Here is a 22,493-nt window from a genome sequence, read left to right as displayed (position 1 = left end):
ATTAAACCAGAAAAAGTATACGAAGCACCAAGTAGAGTGTCAGAACCATAACTGGGACTCAGTAAATAGTGTATTACCTCTTCACACATCCCAACCTTCACTCCCTCTAATCCCTCTGCCTTGGCTCCTAATTCAAATAATCTGCATTGCAAGAAAACTAGAAGGACAGTGCACAGTAAATAGGGGGAACATCTGATTCATTGCAAAAATCCTTCCATAGGAAAAAGGATTGCTGAAATAAAATTACACAGCAAAAAGATCTCCTTCCAAGACTTAAAACAAGTGGAAGAGGCACAGGTAATAGAAGTAATTGATAACTGTCCAAGAAGTAGCAAAGAGAACTTCTGGGATTGGGGGGAGAGCCTTCTGACTTAGGCTATGAGTGAACAAAAGTGCCTCGCACTGAGGCAAGCAAGGAAGAGGTTAGAATGAGTAGAGGATGTGAGGAAGGATGGGAGCCGGTTCAGCTTTGGTTGGTAACAGGTTGAGGTTTAGACATGTTGGGTTCGGACTTTGTGATTCTCTTTGTTGTGGTGTTTGCTTAGTTTTGTTTTTGTTTTTGTTTTGAGACAGGGTCTCGCTCTGTCGGCCAGCCTGGAGTGCAGTGGCGTGGTCATGGCTCACTGCACCCTCAACCTCCCCAATCTCAGCTCATCTTCCCACCTCAGCTTCGAGAGTAGCTGGGACTACAAGTGTGCATCACCAGGCCCGACTAATTTTTGTACTTGTTGCAGAGTCAGAGTTTTGCCATGTTGACCAGGCTGGTCTCAAACCACTGGGCTCCAGCAATCTACCCACTTTAGCTTCCAAAAGTTCTGGGATTACAGGCGTAAGCAATCCCACCACCAGCTTGAACTCTGTGGATTCTCTAATCTCCCCATCTCTTCCCCCTCCAATTAGACAGCGGCCTCTAAAAAAATGCTTCAAGCATGTGTACACCAATAAAATGACTTAATTTTCAAGAAACCCCTTTTATAAAGCAAAGCATTGTTTGATAAAGCAACTCTTTAACAGAGTTATTTTGTGAATTTCAATTTCAATATATCTGGTTTTCTTTTAAGGAAAGCACATCTGCACATATGTTCATGATGATCAGTAAGGATAGATTTTCTAACTCGTTGCTTGGGGAATGATGACTGCCAACTCTGAGACTTCTTTGAATTGTACATCACGACTTGGATTTAATCCCATTTATCATTTCAAAGTTAAGTAGTAGTCTTTGCTCAAAAAGAAACAATTTAGTCTTTAGCAGCACTTTTGGAAATTGCATGTGGGTCTCTTGAAAATTATCATGTTCAACAACATCACTTTTAATTTTGGCCAGAAGTTTTCAAGAACTTTTTCCCATACCTAAAACTTCCCCTCCCTGCACCCTATGCCATCCCCAACCCCTATCTCCTGACACACACCAAATTTTAAGATCTTCGAACTATCCAGTGCTTCTTACTTTGGAAGCACCACCTCCATAATATATCAAATGTATTAAAATAATTCATGAAATTATTTACAGCTTTACAAGTTGTATTGCAGTAGACTGATATAATTTTATAAAGATATTTAAATTAAATATTAATTAACCTCAATTTTTAGGATACTGTTGTTTTTAATTTTAGAGCCAACAAAGAAATTTAAATTTTCAAACTTGTTTTCCAGGCTCTTGAAAAGCTGATTTAAGATTTAGGCCCTTGAAAAGTACTTGTTCATTAAATACTTTTTCTGTCATTACCAATCAATAAAATAGTCCCAACAATAAGTCTTCACTCAAAGAAAAAATAAGACATTAGTACTTTAAGAATATTTTTGCTGATTTTTCTCCCTCATGACATAAAGCATTTATATCATTTTAAGTATTTCTTATCATGTGTTCTTTTTTCCTCCTGGAATAGTTAGAATGGAACACTAAGATGTTTGGGAATTACAGATTAGCTAGCTTGTCCTGGGAGTGAGGGTGTCACCTCTTTTCCTGCCATGGGATTTACTATGTACTCAGGCATGGTCTGGAATAAAACCCAGTCTTATGCACCTCTGTCCTGTTATAAGACTTTTAACAAGCTCATTAGGGCCATCTACCAACCAAGACCTAAGATAGATCCTGGTCATCCATAGACTTCGCTCCAATTCCTATGAATTTTGGAGTGTATTAAGAGGAAAGCCATTACCAAAAGCAAAATGTGATTATTTAAAATACTTATTTCACCAAATTGTCAAATATGCAACATAAAATACATAAATATATCTTAGTTACGGGCCTTGGCAGCAAACTACTAAGTTTCTCGAAGTTTATAATGAATTTCAGAAGATGTCCTTTGCTAGTTTCTCCTGGCTGAAAAGACAAGGGCAAGAAGGACCATCAGTCGTTCCCTCTGTTTCTCCTTCCTCACCCAGCACAGTTCACTGTGCTGAAGTCACTCACTTTTTTCCAGGTGTCACTCCAAGTAACACCTTGAAGAAAAGAGAACAGAAGGAAAGAAAAAGCATGGAATAAATGGAAGTTGCTTTAATGCCATATGGGAAGGAACCCTTCCCTATACTGCACATGCCCAAATATGCATCCCTCTCTGTGGAGGCAACTTGAATTAAGACAGAAAGAAGCAAAAAAAGCCAATTTAGCCAATAATTTAACAATATTCTCTGGACACCCTTTTCCTCAAACTTGAATAGACACTTTCTTTTGACAATGAAAGAAAAGTAGCTCTTACAGTATTAATTTCTCAAATAGCAAAGTTGTGTTGAATGTAATGTGTCCACTTAAGATCTGCTTTTTATTCCACCAGAGACAGTGTTAGAGAATTGATCTGAAAAACTGCAGCACATAATAATTGCAGTTTATTGATGGTGTTAATTATTTTTGTTACTGTTTTGTCATTTTGTATGCATTTTTAAAGACTCGAGAACTTACATGTGGAAGAAGGGAATTGATTTTAAAGCAAAGCTAGTTATTTATGTTGACAAAAGATAAAAATCAATGGGTAATTTTTTTCTTTTTGAATTTTATTGTTCTTTTAATTTTTTTGTAGCAAAGGCAGGAATTTTTTTCTTATCTATGAACAGAAATTCTGTGTGATGTTATAGCTAATAAAGAGAGTGTTAATATTTCCCCTTTTCCACTTTGGCAATGTGCTTTCAGTACTGCCTTTTATGTACTTTAAATATAGAAGTCTGTGTTACATTTGCGGAAACATACATATACTGAAAATATAGTCTCCCAAATGGGCCTAGGTATTTCAGTTGCCAGAAATCTATTTCATACACGTTAGTCTAGCAACAGTCTAACTGTGATGCCTATAAAAAGAATAAGTTGAAATTGGAGAATTTAGCAATAACTGCCCAATAAAAGAGATTGATTTCATACCAGAAATAAAGTTAACCTGATTTTTAATTAAAGGCAAAAGATATATGGAGATGACCAAGAATACCTACACATCTTGAGATGCTTTTCCATTTTCTCTCCTTGCTCCCCTAACCCAATCATACTATTTGCACATTGCAAAATAATTAGCTTTAGTAGCAAGGCTGGCAGGGCCTGAAACTGACATCTTCAATCTTCTTACCAATTCAATCTCGAAGGACAAAAATGTAGAATGTAAAACATATATAAATATGCAAGAAGGAAAGGATTGCATATTTGAAATGAGACTTCGTAAAGTAACAAAAGCTAATTGTGATCCCTTTGTATAAACTCAACCCAGAGCCTACAACTACTAACTTAATTCCTTCCTCTTTATTCCCCCCAACACTTAACATGGTGCCTTGCAAAACATAAGCACCCGATCATGTGTGTGTGTGGGAATAGATGAATATGTGAAATTTCCCATAGCAGTATTATCCTTTCCCCAGGAAACTATCACAGAAACACTCTTTTTCTGAGGGATGAGAGTGAAATAACGAGTATAACTAGAAACATGATGAAAAGGGACCCCTCAAGAATCTCATTTATTCTACACAGAGGCAACAAACTAAAATAGGACATGTTACTATTCTCCCTAACTTAAGAATAATGGCACAGTTTGTAGCTGGGAGAAACTCTCAATTAACAGATGATGTTGCTCATCTTCCCAGCTACACTCAAAATGACTGAAGATCATCTGAAAAAAACTTGCATGCTAACAATTATTAACTCTGTGGGTGCCTCAAAAGCTTTCCACCAAGATTGTTACCTTGGTTAGTGAAGTTTTCTTGAAAATAAGAGGTTTTAATCTCCAGCAAAGTAGGCATAGAATTACAGAGAAATTTCTTTATCATGAGGCTTAAACATATTTTTTCTTTCAAAATAAGCTTAACTTTTAAGGGGGAAAAAAAAGGACATTTAAATAGAAGGGAAGAAATCTTTTCCAAACACAGTTTTTCAGTTTTCACAGTGAAATAACTGAAACTAAAGCTCCACTTGATTTAAAAGTAAGTAGTATCCTAAAACTAAGCCATGACTATTGCACCGGTTTATTCTCCAGAGAACGCTCTCATGAGGAGATTGGGAGGTCTCTTATTTGTCAGTCAGGGTGAAAGACAAATCACCAAGGTGTCACTTAGAGAAACATATTCATGCTTTTCCAATGCCTTCTAAAAGTCCCCTGTCAGGAAAACTACATGTATTCTAGCCTTGTTCATTTTATCTCCTTAAACATCACATATCATTAATCATCTCAGTCTGTCAAGACAAAGAGCTGAAAAACACGTATACTCTCAAATCACTCAAATATCAAATAGGTCTCAAACACAAAAATGCACTCTGGCTACCAATTACTATTGAGTTTTCAAGGTGCCAAGTTCTATTCCAGGCTCTTAGCTTTGCCCTCCCACCATCAGGCTCAGAGGATGGCACATCGCAGACCAAAAAGAATAGCTATGTTCATGCATGTGATGAACTTCACCCTACAGAATAAACAGCCTCTTTCCTGAGACATGGAGAGAAATGTGCCACCACTGTCACCATGACTTCCTCCTGGGAGATGTCCAACACTCCCCTGAATGCATGGTTAGCTCCAAGAGGAGCCCACATTCCTCCTCCCCCTCAACCAAAGCTGCCTCCCTGATGGCCTGCCACACATGAGACACTCTGTGAGACAGCTTTTCCCATAACCAAACATCCAAGGCATTGCACTGCTAGTAAGGACAAAGTTAGGTGGACACGCCATTGAAAGAGTCTGGAAAGCCAGCACAGAATAATGCGTGTCTGCTGAGGGTGGGAGCAAAACAGAAGGACATGGCGTTGACTAAAAATAATCTTACCCTACTCCATCACTTCTCCCTGAACCTGCAGCTCTGAGATCTGGAAAGAGGATGAGAATAGCATCAGGCATCTTTGGGTGTGCACGTGGTACACATGGAAACTGCTGCCTTCTATGTGCCTACTTCAGGGCCCTCCTAACCATCACTCCAAAACAATTTTGAGTTGTGTCACTACACAGCTTTTAGTACTTAACTCCCAAACTCAAACAGGTAATCTTAGTTTATAACATTATAGCTTTTTCATTTCTAAATATATTTTCCCCAAAGATCCAAGTGTTTCCTCATCTTGTTACCTTTGTTGATTTTGTTCTCTCTGCAGTAAAAGCCCTCCAACCATAACAGCTTAGCTAAATGGTGCCCATCATTTAAGACCCAATGCCTACCACATTTCCTCTGTGAAGATCCTCATTAAAGAGAAAGGATCATCATCAAACCTGCACAGAATTCTCCTGTCATCTAAATTCTGGATGCAGATTGGCTGGACCAGCAGAACACAGGATACGCCCCATCTCAGTTCCAACAATAACCCACAGTAGGGCATTCAGTACATGCTCGTACAGATAGCTACTTCTGACCAATTCTGCAAGTTAACAGTTTTCTAGAATCCTGATATCACACAGTGCTAAACAAAGTTACTTTAGCCTTGAACTAATCATAGAAAGTAACTTCTGCCAAAATTAAAATGAGGCTGCTTCCTTATAATTAGAATATAGATCTTCTCTATGGTTGCTCTTCTCTCGGTTACATTGTTTTCCCTTCACTTTACATGCCAGTTCTACTATTTTCTCTTTCATTAGCATACTACCAGATCTTTCAAATGAAGGCATTAAAGTAGATAATTTTCTATATTTTTTCTTAAAAATCACTTCAGATTTATATGTAGTTATTAAATGAAAATAATCAAATACTATTTCCATAATACAGTATTTTTTGGATAGCAAGATAATTACTTTTTAAATGTTTCTGATTTGGTTCAGCTCTAAGGAATTAGGTATTTCGTATTTATAATCTATTACATGAATAATGTGTATAGTGTTCGCCTTCAAAAGCGTCCAAAATGAGGAATTCAGTATGTTAGTTCATTATTCATATTCCCACTAGCCAGGTATTGGCCTTTACTTTTCACAAATTCTCCAAGTCTTTGATTCCTATTACTATGCTTCTTAATGGTTACGTGTTTTCATTGACAATAGTAGGAAAGAAATAGTAGGAGGAAAGAAATAAGCAAAATGCTAAAGCTTTAAAGATAAAAATGACAATATAAAAAGTGTACACTATATTAAAAATAAGAAACTCATGATATTCAACCTTTTCTAAAGGAAAGAACAGCATATTCATGAATTTATGTACATCCAGAGTAAAGTTTATAAAGGTTTAAACATTATCTTCATATAATAAACCCAGATTTTAAAAAGAGCTTTTGTTTTACTCACAACATCCTTCATTACGATGGATCATGTAAATGTTGCCATTTAAATATAGCAGATGAATTTCTTACATTTTAGATACTGAATAATATTAGTTCTAATGAGGAGGATGAGGATTTACATTAATTGGGCACTGACGGGAGCTTGTCAGTCACTTTTAACATATAATCTCATTGCATAACCATCTGCAATGAATATTTCACTCTATATTTTACAAATTTAAAAACTGAGGATCAGAGTGACATTCCTAAGTGGCTGAACTAAAGTTTGTGTTTAGTCTGACCCCAAAGGCGATGATCTTTTCACTATACCATGTGGTCTGCCTCAAATGAGCCTTCATTATCAATAAGCCTGTGAGGACAGATATAATGTGATACCTAGGAGGAGACAAGGAGAAGCTCAGAGGAGATAATCAATGTCTTTCCCAAATATTTAGTCCACAAAAACCCTGGGAGATTTCAACCCAATTATGAGACCATAAATTAAAATTTAAAAATTATCCAGTTTAGCATGGGATTACAAAGTCACAAAATGACTTATAATACTTCTTCATCTAACCATACATTACATGATGAACTCTAAAGTATTTTCCAGAACAAGACCCCACTCAAAGCAACTACTATTAAAACCATCAAAAAATAAAATAAGTCTCTATTGATGGTGATATAGGGACATCTTCCTTGTGAAGGTAAACCAAATACTAAAGTTTAGAGGCATCATTTCTTTACTGTACGTGCCTGTTCTTTTACCTAATACCAGTAGAAAGGGAAGATATAGGGAATAAAGGGGCATGATCTCAGAATAAATAATACATTCATCAGCACAATCAGACACCTGTTACAATATGGCTTTTCCTAATTCAATATCTGTCTCTAGTCTCTGGAACAGTTGCCAATAACTAGGTCCCATATAATACACTGGAGATCTGCAGTGGACTCAGATAGTCCCAGCATTCCAAGATCCCATAGTCCAATAAGAGAGATAGATCAATTACACATATCACTGCAATTGTAGATAAAGCAATACACATGTCATAGAGATATATAAGTGTTTGAAAGTAACAATGACCCCGTGGTCACCATTGGGGATAGGTCAAGTGGTGACTATGTCAACGGGTGGAGGTGGGGCCCAGCAAAGGAAGAAAAGGGCTGGTGTCTTCCAGATCTGGCATTTGGCTTCCTGGGCTGCAAGTTGCAATAAGCCTGCAATGCAGTTGATTAGTGCCACACTGTGCAGGGCCTAGCACATGGCAGCAAGAATTCTGTATCAAACTGATGACCTTTGAAAGAGTGGTTTCTGTAGAAAGGAAAGGTCTAAAACTAAACTACAAAGTGGGATTTGCATTTATAAATCCAATGACCAAGCCTCCAACTCTTTCCTTTTCTCTTGTCAGCATCTGAAGTTTCAATCAACACCTTGAAAGTCATTTCCTTATGCCTCACCCCCTTGGAAGATTTAATTAGTGATACATTCAAAGTAGAATAAATAGAGCAATAAAGAGAAAAATTAAAGTAGTGTCAGGAAGCGTCAGTAGCAGGAGATTGGCCAAGGGAAGAAATCAGTGGATCTTGAGGACGGGAAGGAAAAGTCTGTACACCAGCCATTCCTGTCCACACCCACCCTTCATACTTTCCTGCAGAAAATGAGGATCAACCAGTGAGGAAAAAAAAGGCTCTAGGCGTGTTAGAAAGTCACAGCCAGTGAGCACACTAGTCGAAGGCATCAATTTGAAGTCAGACAGATGAATATCCACTTAATAGCTGTGTAGACCTCAGCAAGTCACAACCTCTCTTATCCTTGCTTTTTTGCCTATAAAATAGGGATACAAGCAGTACCAGCCTTACAGAGTCACTGGAAAGAAGAAATGAGACAAAAGAAAAAGAGCCTGGCCCAGTGAGCCCTATGGTGGACTTCTATTATTAGCTAGAACTTTAGATGAAAATAGAGGTCATGTACCCAACCCTCTACTGCATTCAGATAATGGAAGACACAAACCCTCCCAACCCTAGTGTGTGTATGCATGTATGTGTGTGTACAAGTAGAAAAATTCCATTATCAAACTGATTGTTTTCTTATAAGGAGCTATGAGCACCTTAATGCCATTCTGGGGAAGAGTTCTAAATCAAACAAAGAAGAAATAAGAAGGAAGAAGGAAGAACGAAGAAGGAGGAGGAGGAGGAGAAAGAAAGAAAGAAAAAGAGGCCGGGCGCGGTGGCTCAAGCCTGTAATCCCAGCACTTTGGGAGGTCGAGGCGGGTGGATCACGAAGTCAAGAGATCGAGACCATCCTGGTCAACATGGTGAAACCCCGTCTTTACTAAAAATACAAAAAAGTAGCTGGGCATGGTGGCGTGTGCCTGTAATCCCAGCTACTCAGGAGGCTGAGGCAGGAGAATTGCTTGAACCCAGGAGGCAGAGGTTGCGGTGAGCCGAGATCATGCCATTGCACTCCAGCCTGGGTAACAAGAGCAAAACTCCGTCTCAAAAAAAAAAAGAAAGAAAGAAAAAGAAAGTACAGAAGAATAGGAAAGTAGAAAACAAATAAGAATTTATTCTTGTGGAAATTTGGCATCCAAAGCACAGGCCTAGAGAAAGCTAAGTTGACAGAAGTAGGATTCTCAGGATGTGAAAAGAATATGCACTCTTTTCTGCTAAAGAGACACTATGCTCAGTATCCTGGTTTAACTGTTAAGGACCTCTACCTTTACAACCAACATGTGCTTTAACCACGTGCCACACACACACACACACACACACACACACACACACACAGGCCCATACCCAGCTCACACCTGTCTATTATATTACTTTCAAATTGTTACTTTGTGTTTCAATGTATTACTCTGTATTTGAATGTCACACTTCGTAGTTCAGTGTATTACTTTTTGCCATTACTTTGAATGGCAAAAACCTCAATTACTTTTCACCAACCTAACATTATTTGGAACACCAGATGTCATGGGTCTCCAGAATGCACCAAGTGAGGCTAGAGAGCACTAGCAAGACCGAATGTGCAGGAGGAGTGCAGAGAGACCAGCAGTCACAGGAGCAGCAGTACCATGTTGTCAAGGCTGCATAGAAGGATCAGGGCTGGACAATTCACCTTGGGAAGTGGGGGAAACAACTCTGTTTAGAGCAAACGAGGACTATGGGTCTAGAACCCATTCCTACAGACGGAGGCCTGAGGGGCTTTGTATAAGGCCACGTTGAACTCAGAAGTTCCCAAACACCTCTGGCCAAGACTTGAGGAGCTCAATACCTAGAGTATAAATCTCACTGTGAATTGGCTTTCTTAAGTACCCAGGGCTAAAGCACTCCAGAAAATGTTAATGACCCAAGAATGACTACCCATGAACCTTCAGAAATGCTACTTCAGGCTACTTTTCAGAAATAGTGTTACTCAAAGAACTAAAATACAAATGGTCATTAAAAAGTATTTCTCCAAAGAGCCTAGTATTTGACTGAACGCTATATTTTTCAAGACATTTCATCTGTGTGTAGAGAGAGCTTTATTCTTGTTTACACAACACATTCAAACATTTTGACAAATTAACTGTCATCTGCCAAGCCAAAGTCCAAGAACTTCTTTAGAGAAGAAGTTGGGCACAATTAGCAGCTTAACGAAACACAGCTGCAATCCAGAAAGTACCTTAATTCTAATCCCCTTAAGCTTTCAACAAAGGGAAAAAAATAGAATGCAACTAAAAACATCCCAAGGGTCCCTAATATTGAGGTCACAATATTAAAGGGACATTTCTAACAGGTCCTGGAAACACCTGCCATATCAGAGAAATACTAACAGCCCACATCCCCATTCAACACACAGCAACTTTGCTCTTTTTCAGAACCTTAGTCTGTGGTTTGAATTCATTATTTACTTAGTTAACATTCCTAACATACCCTTTCCCAGACAAAGTAAATATATCAATGTAGTCTAACCATAAGAAGCAACTATTGATTATTACATTTTTATTAAGGAAAAGCAGACTTGGTGAATTGTACCACTTGGATTTAATTACTTTGGTCAGCAGTCCAGTGACTTTAAGGATAAAGCTGGAAGAGACATCTATAGAGAATAAATGGAAAATCTCCAGCAGCTCTGACTTACTCTGGTAGGCTCTGACCTCAATTCAGCTGGAGTCAGATTTTACCTTCAGTGCTGTTTTTATGAGTCTGTTTGAGGAATGAAGAATCAATTATTAAAAGATCTTAAACTGGGAATGAAAAATCACAACTTAACATAGTGATTTTGGCTTTTATATACTGAAGCCTGTTAAAGCTAAAAGAGTCCTTTGAAATTATCTCATCCAGATCTTTCATATTACAGATGAGGAAGGTGGGATCTGAGGAGCATTGATAACTTTCCCAAGGTCATGTCTTTCCTTAGAGATGCTCTTTCCATTACACAACAGGGACTTCAGATGGAAATTTGCTAAGTAAAACGCCATTCCCAGGGCACCCCTTTACTATTGGCACTAAATGACCACAGGCTCTGACCTACTGGCTTTACCTTTTTCTACTAAAGAGATACTATGCTCATACCCTGGTTTAATTGTTTAGGACTTCTGCATTACAACCAACTTGTAAAGCAGTGGTTTACAATCTTGGTAAAACAGTGGGTTAGAATGTCAATGGCATTATTCCCATAGAAACAATGTTAGAAGTGGTGGGTTGGTGCCAACACAACTCATAGAAGTATATTTGAATTATGATAAAACTGCAATACCATTTACTATATTACAGAAAATATAGTAAAAAGCAATATTTTTGCAATTATTGAAATTAATAATTCAGAGCAAACAGAAAAGCAATCTATTCCAAAGTTTCAGATTTCCATTATCTTGAATGTTGATAGTTAAAGAAAAGCAGTTTTAATAAGTATTCATTTAACAAGAATACCCTGGTTTCCGTCAGATCGACAGTCCGCCACCAAGAAGCCACAGAAGCCTGCAAGAGTTGAGGGAATGACAAGAAAACAGAATGAGAAGCCTACAGATATGCCCTAAACACCAAAGAAGTCGAGGTGACTTCTAATCCTGTAAAATGAAGAAAGGAATATCTTTCCAGAAAGGAGATAGAAACATGTTGAGGTTATTCTGATGAAGACTGGAGCACTCTCGGGGACTAATTATTTCTCATTTCATTTGAGAATGCATAGCTTCCCTTTTTGCTTAATACAGATATTTCACTAGCATTGCTCATGCTTCTCAGTCATGACAAAGGTTGTACTTAGCTATGAATGAAAGGGGGAAAAGAGCAAAAGAAGAAAAGGTAACTGAGGAAGAACTAAAAAGAAGGCAGGATCACCCAGTTCAGATCCCATGTATTTGTGATCTCTTCAGGAACCCAGGTCTTTCATTCATTTATTGCTTAATCTTCCTGAGCAGTGTGCAGCATATATTAGTATTCAGCAAATGTTTATTTGCTTAAGAGACATAAGATTCCACGGTGAGATACTACTCCACACCCACAAGGATGGCTATAAACAAAAAGACAGATAATAACAAGTGTGAGTATAAGGGGATATGGAAATGTGGGACCCTCATAGACTGCTGGTGGGCGTGTATAGTGGTGTAGGCTCTTTGGAAAATAATTTGTCACTTCCTCAAAATGTTAAACATAGAGTTACAAGATGACCCACCAATTTCACTCCTATGTATATATCCCCCAAAAATAAAAATAGAAATGTGTACCTCAATGCTCTTAGTAGCATTATTTAAAATAGCCAAGAAGTGGAAACAACCCAAATGTCCATTAACTAATGAATGGATAAATAAAATTTGGTTTTTCCATATAACACAATATGATTAGACTATTTTAAAAAATGAAGTACTGATACATGTTACTACTTAAAAGAACCTTGAAAATGTTAAGTCAAAGAAGCAAGTTACAAAAGATCACATATGGTATGATTTCATTTATATGAAATATCCAGAATAGGAAAATCTTTAGAGATAGAAAGTAGATTACTGTTTGCCTAGATCTGGGGTTTGGGGTAAATGGAAAATGATTACTAATGAGTACAGGGTTTCTTTGGGGGATAAATGAAATGTTCTAAACTTAATCATGGTGATAGTTACATGTCTCTGTGACTATACTATAAACCATCAAACTCTACAATTTAAATGGTAAACCGTATGGTATGTGAATTATATTTTAATAAACTTTTCTAAAAGTCTCAAGGTGACTATACCTAAGAAATTCCTTTATCTATTTATTCAACAAATATTTTAAGTCCCTACTCTGTGCCAAGTAGGTTAAAGGCCTGTGCAAAATGATAAACTCAACAATATTCCTACTGTTCTCAAGGCATTTATACTTTAGGGATATGGGGTACGGACAATAAGTAAAAACTCAAGGAACTAGATATACACAGTGAATTTAACACAGACTCTTTGGTATGCACCATCTCCCGAATTCAAGTAAAGTTACTGCCAAAGACTTAAAAGGTCTGAAAAGAAGGAACAAAGAGAACAAAATAGAAAATAACCCCAGATAAGGCATGGCAACAAAAATTTTAACTATGGAAAACTGAGGGATAGATGGCTGATTTAGAAGAGCTGAGAAATATGAAACCCAATTGCTTACAGTGTGAAAAGTAGTAAGAAGCAAGTTTCAAAGCCCCAGAAAGTCTTGGGATGGAAGCGCAGGGCATCTCTGAAAGTTGAGCTTCAGGGGATACTGAAAACAGGAGCTGGTTTGAAAGTTGAGGGAGCAGTAAGATAGCCATCTCTAGATTTCACTCCCCAGGCTTCCACCTCTCCTCCTCTGGCCAGAAAACAGGGGTTTACGTTCCACAGAGGTTGAAGCAGAGAGAGTTTGGACTCAGGGACAAATTCTGGAACGGGACAGAGGCACGATATTGAAAATGGTGTTGAGTAAAAGTATTCACATGGAACAGTAAGGTCCCTGTCCCTTCCTCTGATCAGCACCCAGGACCTTGGCAGTTGGCCTCAAACATCCCAGGCAAAGGCTGGATGATTCCTTTCTGAGGAAAATGATTCCTCCAATAGAAAAGAACGAAAGATGCTGTCATTAGTGAGTGTCCCAATAAACTTATAGGTAATCTATCAGTTAGCAAACTCTGCCCAAACAAGCAGAACTGCCAATTTGATTTTTAGTGCCTCAACCGTAAAGCAATGATACAGAAATCTTAGACATGGACACTCAAAGATCATAAAATACTTAAGTAAATTGTCTATCATAAAAGACAGAAATCAAACAAGAAACAGGGAAAAAACTGTAAGAAGTTTAAATAATTCAGGGGACAGAAAAAAAACTGAAAAAAAGAAATCCATAATGAATAGCTTCAGAGAAATAAGAGAAGATATTGCATCCGTTAATAAAACAAATCACTACAGAAAAACATTCAGGGAATAAAACATTCAGTGTTCTTCAGAAATTGCATATATGAAAGCTAAAATGTTAAAATATCAAAGATTTGAAGACAACATTAGGAAACTTTCTCCCTGAAAGAAAAACAGAAGATGACAGATGGAAAACAGCTGATAAAAGATAGAGAAATTAGTGAATCAATCCAGGACTAACAGCAGTTGTAGACAGAGCAAGCAGAGAAAATGGCAGAAGGAAAAGTATCTGATAAATAAGTTACATAAAGGATATTCTAAGAACTGAACAACATAAATTACCAGATTGAAAAAGTCCAGCAAATGTGTTATGAAATTAGTAGAAAAGACTTCCATTAAGGCACATATGATGAAGTTTCAGAACGTAAGGGAAGAAGAGGAGTAACTTATAAAAGGTCAGGAATCCACATGGCAGAATTTCAACAGCCATACTGGAACTCAGTAACTTCAAAGTTCTGAAGGGCAGTACATCCAATCTAGAATTTTATAACCAACTAAAATATGAAGAATGAAGGTAGATTGCAGACATGTAACATCACAAGATAAATAATAAATCATGCCTTTCATACACTGTTCTTAAGAAGATATTAAAAGATGTGCTTCACCAAAATGAAGACAAAAACAATAAGGATGGCAATGGAATTTAGAAAACAAAAATTCCAACATAGGAAAGAAGGAAAGGAAATGTCCAGAGTGATAGGAAAGGCAGTCCCAGGACCACAGCTGACCCACAACACAATCCGGGCAGGAAAAGAGAAGACTCCAACTTGGAGAGTTCCAAGCTGGGGAAAGACAAAATGAGTTAAGAGAGTGCCTGATGCGCTTGCCTATTCTGGGAGGACATTTGTACATTTTGCTTGGTTTTGTTTTCTTTTCCCAGATACTTAGAGGCTAAAGTAGGGGATAAATCAAATGTTTAAAAACTGAAGTGCATGGTTTTATAAGAAAGGAAATCTGGTCTTCACATTTTGAAGATCAGTTATAAAACAGTATTTACAAAATCATCATGTAAACACTGACTACTGATTTACACAAAAATTTTCATTCAACTACACTGGAAGGATAGTGACAGATAAGATGCGGGGTGGAGGAAATAGTAGAAAGCTAAGCCTTTGTCTTCCATAATAGGAGGCCAATAGAATGTGTCTAAAACTGAACAAATTCAGAAGCAAAAAAAAGATCATATTAATTAGAATTTTGGAAGAAAATACAAGAAATCTAAGTATATGTCTCCAAGGAAAAAGTATAAGGAAAAATGGAGGAGATGATTACCATTTTTTGACCTAGATCTTGTACTGCTATTCAGCTTTTTAAACTATGTGTGCATACTTACTAAAAATAAAAAGTCAATGAAAAAAAACAAAAGACAAAAGTTTCAAATTGGAGTGTAGAAAAGGAAATAAACAAGATGATCTGAAGGTTAGTAGGAATGAATAATCCTCTGTTAAATAAGATGGTCAAGGAAGAACCCCCGAAAGGGTAATGTTTGAGCTGAGACAGGAAAGATGAAAGAATTCAACCATGACGCAGCCTGGGGAAAGAGTTCCAGGAAGCTGCAATAGCAAGCTCAGAGGTACCGAGACTGGAATGCACTCAGAGTGTTTGAGAACTGAAAGGAAAAGCACAGCTGGGGCTTGGAGAGGAGGGGCAAGTGGTAAGGAATGAAGAGGAAGCGGTAGGTAGAAGCCACAGCACAGAGGAGCTCAGTAGTCAAGGGGAGCAGTTTCTATTTTATTAAAAATGTGTTGAGAAGTCACTAAAAGTTTTCAAGCCAGTGGAGTGAATTGAATTAAAATTGAGACAATTGCTCTGGCTGCTCTGCATAGAATGGAAAATGGTGCAAGAGAGTTGAAGTTGGTAGAATAATTAGATTCTGTTACCCTAATTCTAACAGGTGAAGATGCCACTTGGACAGTAAAGAAATGGGGTTAGATTTGAGATATGTTTTGAAAGTACAACCAATGGGACTTGCTGAATGATTGATTGTAGGGCATGGGGACAGAGAAAAGTCAAAATGGCCATTAGCTATTTTAGTGGAACACTTAGGTGGAAGATGAAAGATTTAGGGATGGGGGCAAGACATTAGGAATCAATTATTCCATTTCGGATGGGTTAAGTCTAATATGCCTGTAAGATATCCAGGTGCCCAGGATGGGTACCAAGCAGATATTCTTTATATAAGTTTGGAATGGAGATACAGATCTGGGAGTCATCAGCACATATATGGTGTTTAAAGCCACAAAACTAGAAGAAAAGGACCAAGATCCAAGCCCTGAAGCATTAAGAGGTGAACCACAGGTCTTTTACTGGACACTGGATAACTGAGGCTTGCTCACAGTAAGCAATTATTTACTGAATGGAATCAGCTAAGACATATTAGAACCAACACTTAAAATAAATTCATAGCTGTCCAAAGCTACTCATGGAATTTTAGAGCAGAAGACCCTGGGATGAGATATAAAGGGGTAGTCAGCAAGAAAATGGCCATTTGCTTGAGAATTTAGAAGATATTTAAACATTAGATTTTCACAGAGAATTCCTGTGAAAGAGAATGAAAAGAGAACATTATCCTTTAATTGATATTTTATTATACAGAAAGGAAAACTGTGATGCTATGTGGTCTTTGAAAATTATTTAATCTTTTTAATCTTGGATTTCCTCATCTGTAAAATGGGAATAATATTTACCTCAGTTCATAAGGAATACAAGTACATGTAATGGGCTTAACCCAATAGCTGGCCCACAGTCAGCCCTCAGTAAATATTGCCTACCACAATAATTATTATCATCATCATCATTTCTCATGGACAACGCAAAATGCTTTATGGGCATCTGAAAATGTTTATTCTTAATTTATTGGAGAAGTATATCAATTGTATGAAAATTGATTATTGGATCATTCCAGTCCTATATAGCCCACTTCTTTCTAATTTATTTAATCTGTTAACTTCTGAACAAGATGTATTGAAGTGTTCTAATATGAATCTTCCCATATTTCTAATAGCAAATAGCCTTTGTTATTAGAAATATTTGCTAATATTGTCTTAAAATCTTCTCTTGGACTTTAATTTTGCTTGTGAAATATGTCATTCTACAAAAGTTTTAAATCATTCTTTCAGGATTCTACTCTCCATGCCATGCTACAAAAGGCCTTCTTCATTCAATATAAGAAAAGTATTCTCCTTCCTACTAGCACCTTTCCCTATTTGTGTATCCATGACATAGTAGGTGAGCTAAAGATTTGAACAGACAACAAGGACGATAAGTTGGAGCAATTATAGAATTCACCTCATTTGGAGTGGGTGCAGTGGCTCAAATCTGTAATCCCAACACTGGGAGGCCAAGGCAGGAGGATCACTTGAGACCAAGAGTTTAAAACTAGCCTGGGAAACAGAGCAAGACCATCTCTACAAAACAAAAAAATAACTCAGAGTGATGGAGAGCACCTGTAGTCCTAGATACCTGGGAGGCTGAGGCAGGAGGATTGCTTGAGCTCAGGAGTTTGAGGCTACAGTGAGCCATGATTGTACCACTGTGCTTCAGCCTAGGCAACAGAGTATGACCCTACCTCAAACAAACAAACAAAAAAAGAATTCACTTCATCTGTTCTCTGTCTTTCTGGGATCCCAGAGCTTTGCTGTCTGAGGTCCAGAGTCTTGAAAACTGTCCCACATGTTTCTAACACATTTAACAAAAAGAGAATATGCCAAATATATTTTATAGAGTAACTTCATTTTTATACAAAATACCCATGCATAAATACATTCATACTAATAAATGTGCACATGTATTTCTAAGTGCATTGAAAATAAACTGGAATGATATACACTAAATTATTAACGCTCCTCTTGAGTGAAGGAATAAAAGTGAAGCAGGGATCACTTTTTATTTTACTTCAGATATCCCTTCAATGTGTTAATTTTCTATAGTGTTCATATGTTACCTTTATAAGTTATTGGAAAAATTATAAAAGTGTTGATAAGAATGTCTTGAATCATTTTCCCTGACTACCCCTCTTCAACATAAGCTGTGTTGAAGCAGAGGTGTTTGTCTGTGACTGACTGGCTCACATGTCAGTTCAAATGACATTGTTTCCTTCACATTGTGATATCTTATTAAGGCTTTCTAGACTTTATCTGCCTCCCAAGTTTTGAAAAGCTCATCATTTAATTCAAATAATATGAGAATGAGGACAATTTAAATCAACAAATATGTGCTTTTAAATTCAGTTTGAGGAAAATAACTCTATCAACCATAATTTGAAATGTAGCTATGGATATTACCATCTCCATTGAAACCTTCTTGCTGGTAGAAGAGATGTTTTATCTCCAGAGAAAATTGAGAGGCTGTCAAGCAATTCCACTACATGGTACAACCCATCTCTACCATATCTAAAAGTCTGATTTCTTGTTTTGAATACTGTATTTAAATTTGATGGCAGGTTTTGCATTGTAAATTGAGGGAAAAAATTCTTGTGCAACCAAATGTCAATCGTATTTCCAGAGCTAGAGCCCAAAATGTAAATTTCACGATGTATTTTGAATACCCTTTGAATAAAAAAATTTAATAAAAGCTCTTTGTCTAGATGTAAAGAAATGCTTCTTAATGTGTCTCCAGGTGGGATGTTAATCCCTCAAGTATTTTGAACCTAGGGCAGGTCACCACATAAAATAAAATATATCAAGCTTTTTCTTTCTATAGTCAGAGAGGTGGCATGGATGCTGTTTGGAGAGCCCATTAAACTTTAGACTTTAGTTAAATCTATCATATATTTTGTATTCACACACACACACACACACATACACACTTATACACATACACATATTTACCCCTGTGTTACTCAGGATTCTCCAGAGAAACAAACCAGTGGGACATATAGAGATATATATGAGAAGATTTACTATAGGAATTGGCTCACATGGTGATGGAAGACAAGAAGTCCCAAGATATGCCACCTGCAAGCTGAAGGACCATGAAGCCAGTGATGTAATTCAGTCCCATGTCTGCAGGCTGAGAATAAGGGGAATTATGTGCAAGTTCTGATCTGAGTCCAAAGGCTCAAGAACAAAGAACACTGCTGTCCAAGGGCAGGAAAAGATGGATGTCCCAGCTCAAACAGAATGAGAAATTGCTTTTTCTCTGCCTTTTTTGCTCTATGTGGGCCCTAGAGAGACTGGATGATAACCACCCACACTGGGGAGGCCACCTGAGTTACTCAGTCCACCAACACAAATGCTACTCTCTTCCAGAAACACCTTTACAAACATACCCAGAATTAATGTTTTACTAGTTTTATTTAATTAATTTTATTTTAATTTAACTATTTTTAAATAGTTTTTTTAAACTATTTAATTAGTTAATTTAATTTATTTAATGTTTACTAATGTGGACATCCCTTATCCCTATCAAGTTGACACATAAGATTAATCATTATAATTCATGACTTTTAACCTTCGTACTATAGTAAGAAGTCCTAGCCAGAGCAATCAATCAAAAGAAATAAAAGGCACACAAATAGAAAAAGATGAAGTAAAACTATCTCTCTTCATAGAAAATATATTACTATTCCTAGAAAACCCCATAGTCTCTGCCCAAAGGCTCCTAGATCTGATAAAGAATTTCAAAGTTTCAAGATACAAAATCAATGTAAAAAAAAAAAAGGAGCATTTCTATACACCAACAATATCTAAGCTGAGAGCCAAATGAAGAATGTAATCTCATTCACAATAGCTACAGAAAGAATAAAATACCTAGGAATATAGAATTAGAAAACACTGTGGAAAGAAATCAGAGACAACACATATAAATGGAAAGTCATTCCATGCTCATGGATAGGAAGACTCAATATTGTTAAAATGGCCATATTGCCCAAAACAATTTACAGATTCAGTGCTATTTCTATCAAACTACCAATGACATTTTTCACAGAATTAGAAAAAACTATTCTAAAATTCATTTGGAACCAAAAAAGGCTGAATAGCCAAAGCACTTCTAAGCATAAAGAACAAAGCTGGAGGCATGGCACTACCTGACTCCAAACTATACTACAAGGCTACAGTAACTAAAACAGCATGGTACTAATACAAAAAACATACATAGATCAATAGAATGGGTTAGAGTACCCAGAAGTAAAGCCATACACCTAAAACCATCTGATCTTTGACAAATCCAATGTAAACAAGCAACAAGGAAAGGACTCCCTATTCAATAAATGTTGCTAGAATAACTAGCTATCCATATCCAGAAGGTCAAAACTGGACCCCTATCTTTCATCATTTACAAAAATCACCATAAGATGAATTAAAGACTTAAATGTAAAATCTAAAACTATGAAGACTCTAGAAGAAAATCTAGGAAATACCATTCTAGTCATCAGCCCAGGCAGAGATTCTATGATGAATACTCCAAAAGCAATTGTAACAACAACCAAAAATTGACAAGTGGGATCTAATTAAAATAAAGAGCTTCTATATAGCAAAAGAAACTATAGACATAGTGAACAGACAACCTACAGAATGGGAGAAAATACTTGCCAACTATGCATCCAACAAAGGTTTCATAACCAGAATCTACAAGAAACTCAAACAAATCAAGCAAAAAACAAACAACCCCATTTTTAAAAAAAGGGAAAAGGGCATAAACAGACACTTCTCAAAAGAAGACACACACATGACCAACAAACATATGAAAAACTGTTTACTATCACTAATCATTTAGAAAATGCAAATCTAAATCACAATGAGATACTAACTCACACTAGCCACAATGGCTATTATTAAAAAGTCATGAAATTGCAGATGCTGGCCACCTTGCAGAGAAAAGGGAGTACTTAATACACTGCTGGTGGGAATGTTTAGTTCAGTCACTGTGGAAAGCAGTCTGGAGATTTCTCAAAGAACTCAAAATAGAATTACCACTTTACCCAGCAATTCCATTACTGGAGACATACCCAAAGGACTATAAATCACTCTACCATAAAGATACTTGCACATATATACTCATCATACCACTATTCACAATAGCAAAGACAGGAAGTCAACCTAGATGCCCATCAATGGTGGACTGGATAAAGAAAGTCACAAGGTCAGGAGATCAAGAACACTGAAACCCTGTCTCTACTAAAAATACAAAAATTAGCTGGGCGTGGTGGCACGTGCCTGTAATCCCAGCTACTCCAGAGGCTGAGGCAGGAGAATCACTTGAACCAGAGAGTCAGAGGTTGTAGTAAGCCAAGATCACACCACTGCACTCCAGCCTGGCAACAGAGTGAGACTCCGTCTAAAGAAAAAGAAAGTGTATATGCACCATGGAATACTATGCAGCTCTAAGAAAAAAATGAGATCATAACCTTTGAAGCAACTTGGATGGAGATAGATGCCATAATCCTTAGCAAACCAACGTAGAGACAGAAAACCAAATGCTGCATGTTTTCACTCATAAGTGGGAGCTAAATGTTGAGTACACACAGACACAAAGAAGGGAACAATAGACACTGGGGCCTATTTGGGGGTGGAGGGTGGGAGGATGGTGAGGACTGAAAAACTCCCTATCAGGTATTATGCAGATTACCTGAGTGACAAAAGAATCTGTACATCAAACCCCCACAATATACAATTTACACATGCAATAAACCTGCACATGTACCCTTTGAACCTAAAAGTCAGAAACAACAGCAAAACTACTATAGATTTTGAGTAGATGCTAAATTTTCAAAAGTACCAGAGCTTTAGTCATCAGGATTGTAGGAGAAAATATAATTTAATACTGAGACTCAATTGACTAACTGTTGTGAAAGCACTTAGAACAGTGCCCAGAACCTGGTAGAAGCCAGGGATGACCGTCAAAATATTTAACCATCCATATGGCATAGTCAACTACCAATCACAACACACGCCAGCTATGAAACTTTAGTGGGATTATACCAGAGCATACTGGCTAAACTGTTATGAATAAAAGTTCAATCAATGTTTGGAATTTTTTGTTTGCCTTTATTCACCTAGTTTGTCAAAGTAAAGTTAATATTTATAAGACATTATAATAATAAATATGCTTTTTAATTGAGTTACAGGTTGGTGCAAAAGTAATTGCAGTTTGGGCCATTAAAAGTGACACAATAAATATTTAATTGTATTTATATCTTATTCACTAATCTCATCGATACCAGAAGACTGCAGAAAACTATCTCCCAAAAACTTGAAAACAAGAGAAATAAGATCCCCCTCTGAGAATTATACTATAAAATCAACTTTTGCTGGGAGAAATTATCTGTAATAGTAGCTGGAGAATGTCCTCGAATTAAGTAATTGGAGGATAACTCAAAACAAAGTTTATTATTATGTTAAAGCTGTGGAATATCTAAAGTTCAGAAAAAGAGAGAAATAGAGGAAAATCTCCACATTCAGAACTGCCCCAGAAAAAAAAAAAAAGAAAAAAGAAAAAAAGAAAAAAGCAGATGCTGACCTGGAACGGGAGCC

This window comes from Saimiri boliviensis, chromosome 7 (genome assembly GCF_048565385.1).
Source record: "Saimiri boliviensis isolate mSaiBol1 chromosome 7, mSaiBol1.pri, whole genome shotgun sequence".
NCBI classification, from domain to species: Eukaryota; Metazoa; Chordata; class Mammalia; order Primates; family Cebidae; genus Saimiri; species Saimiri boliviensis.
The sequence above is the reverse complement of the archived record's forward strand: the minus strand, read 5'-3'. Positions refer to the sequence as shown.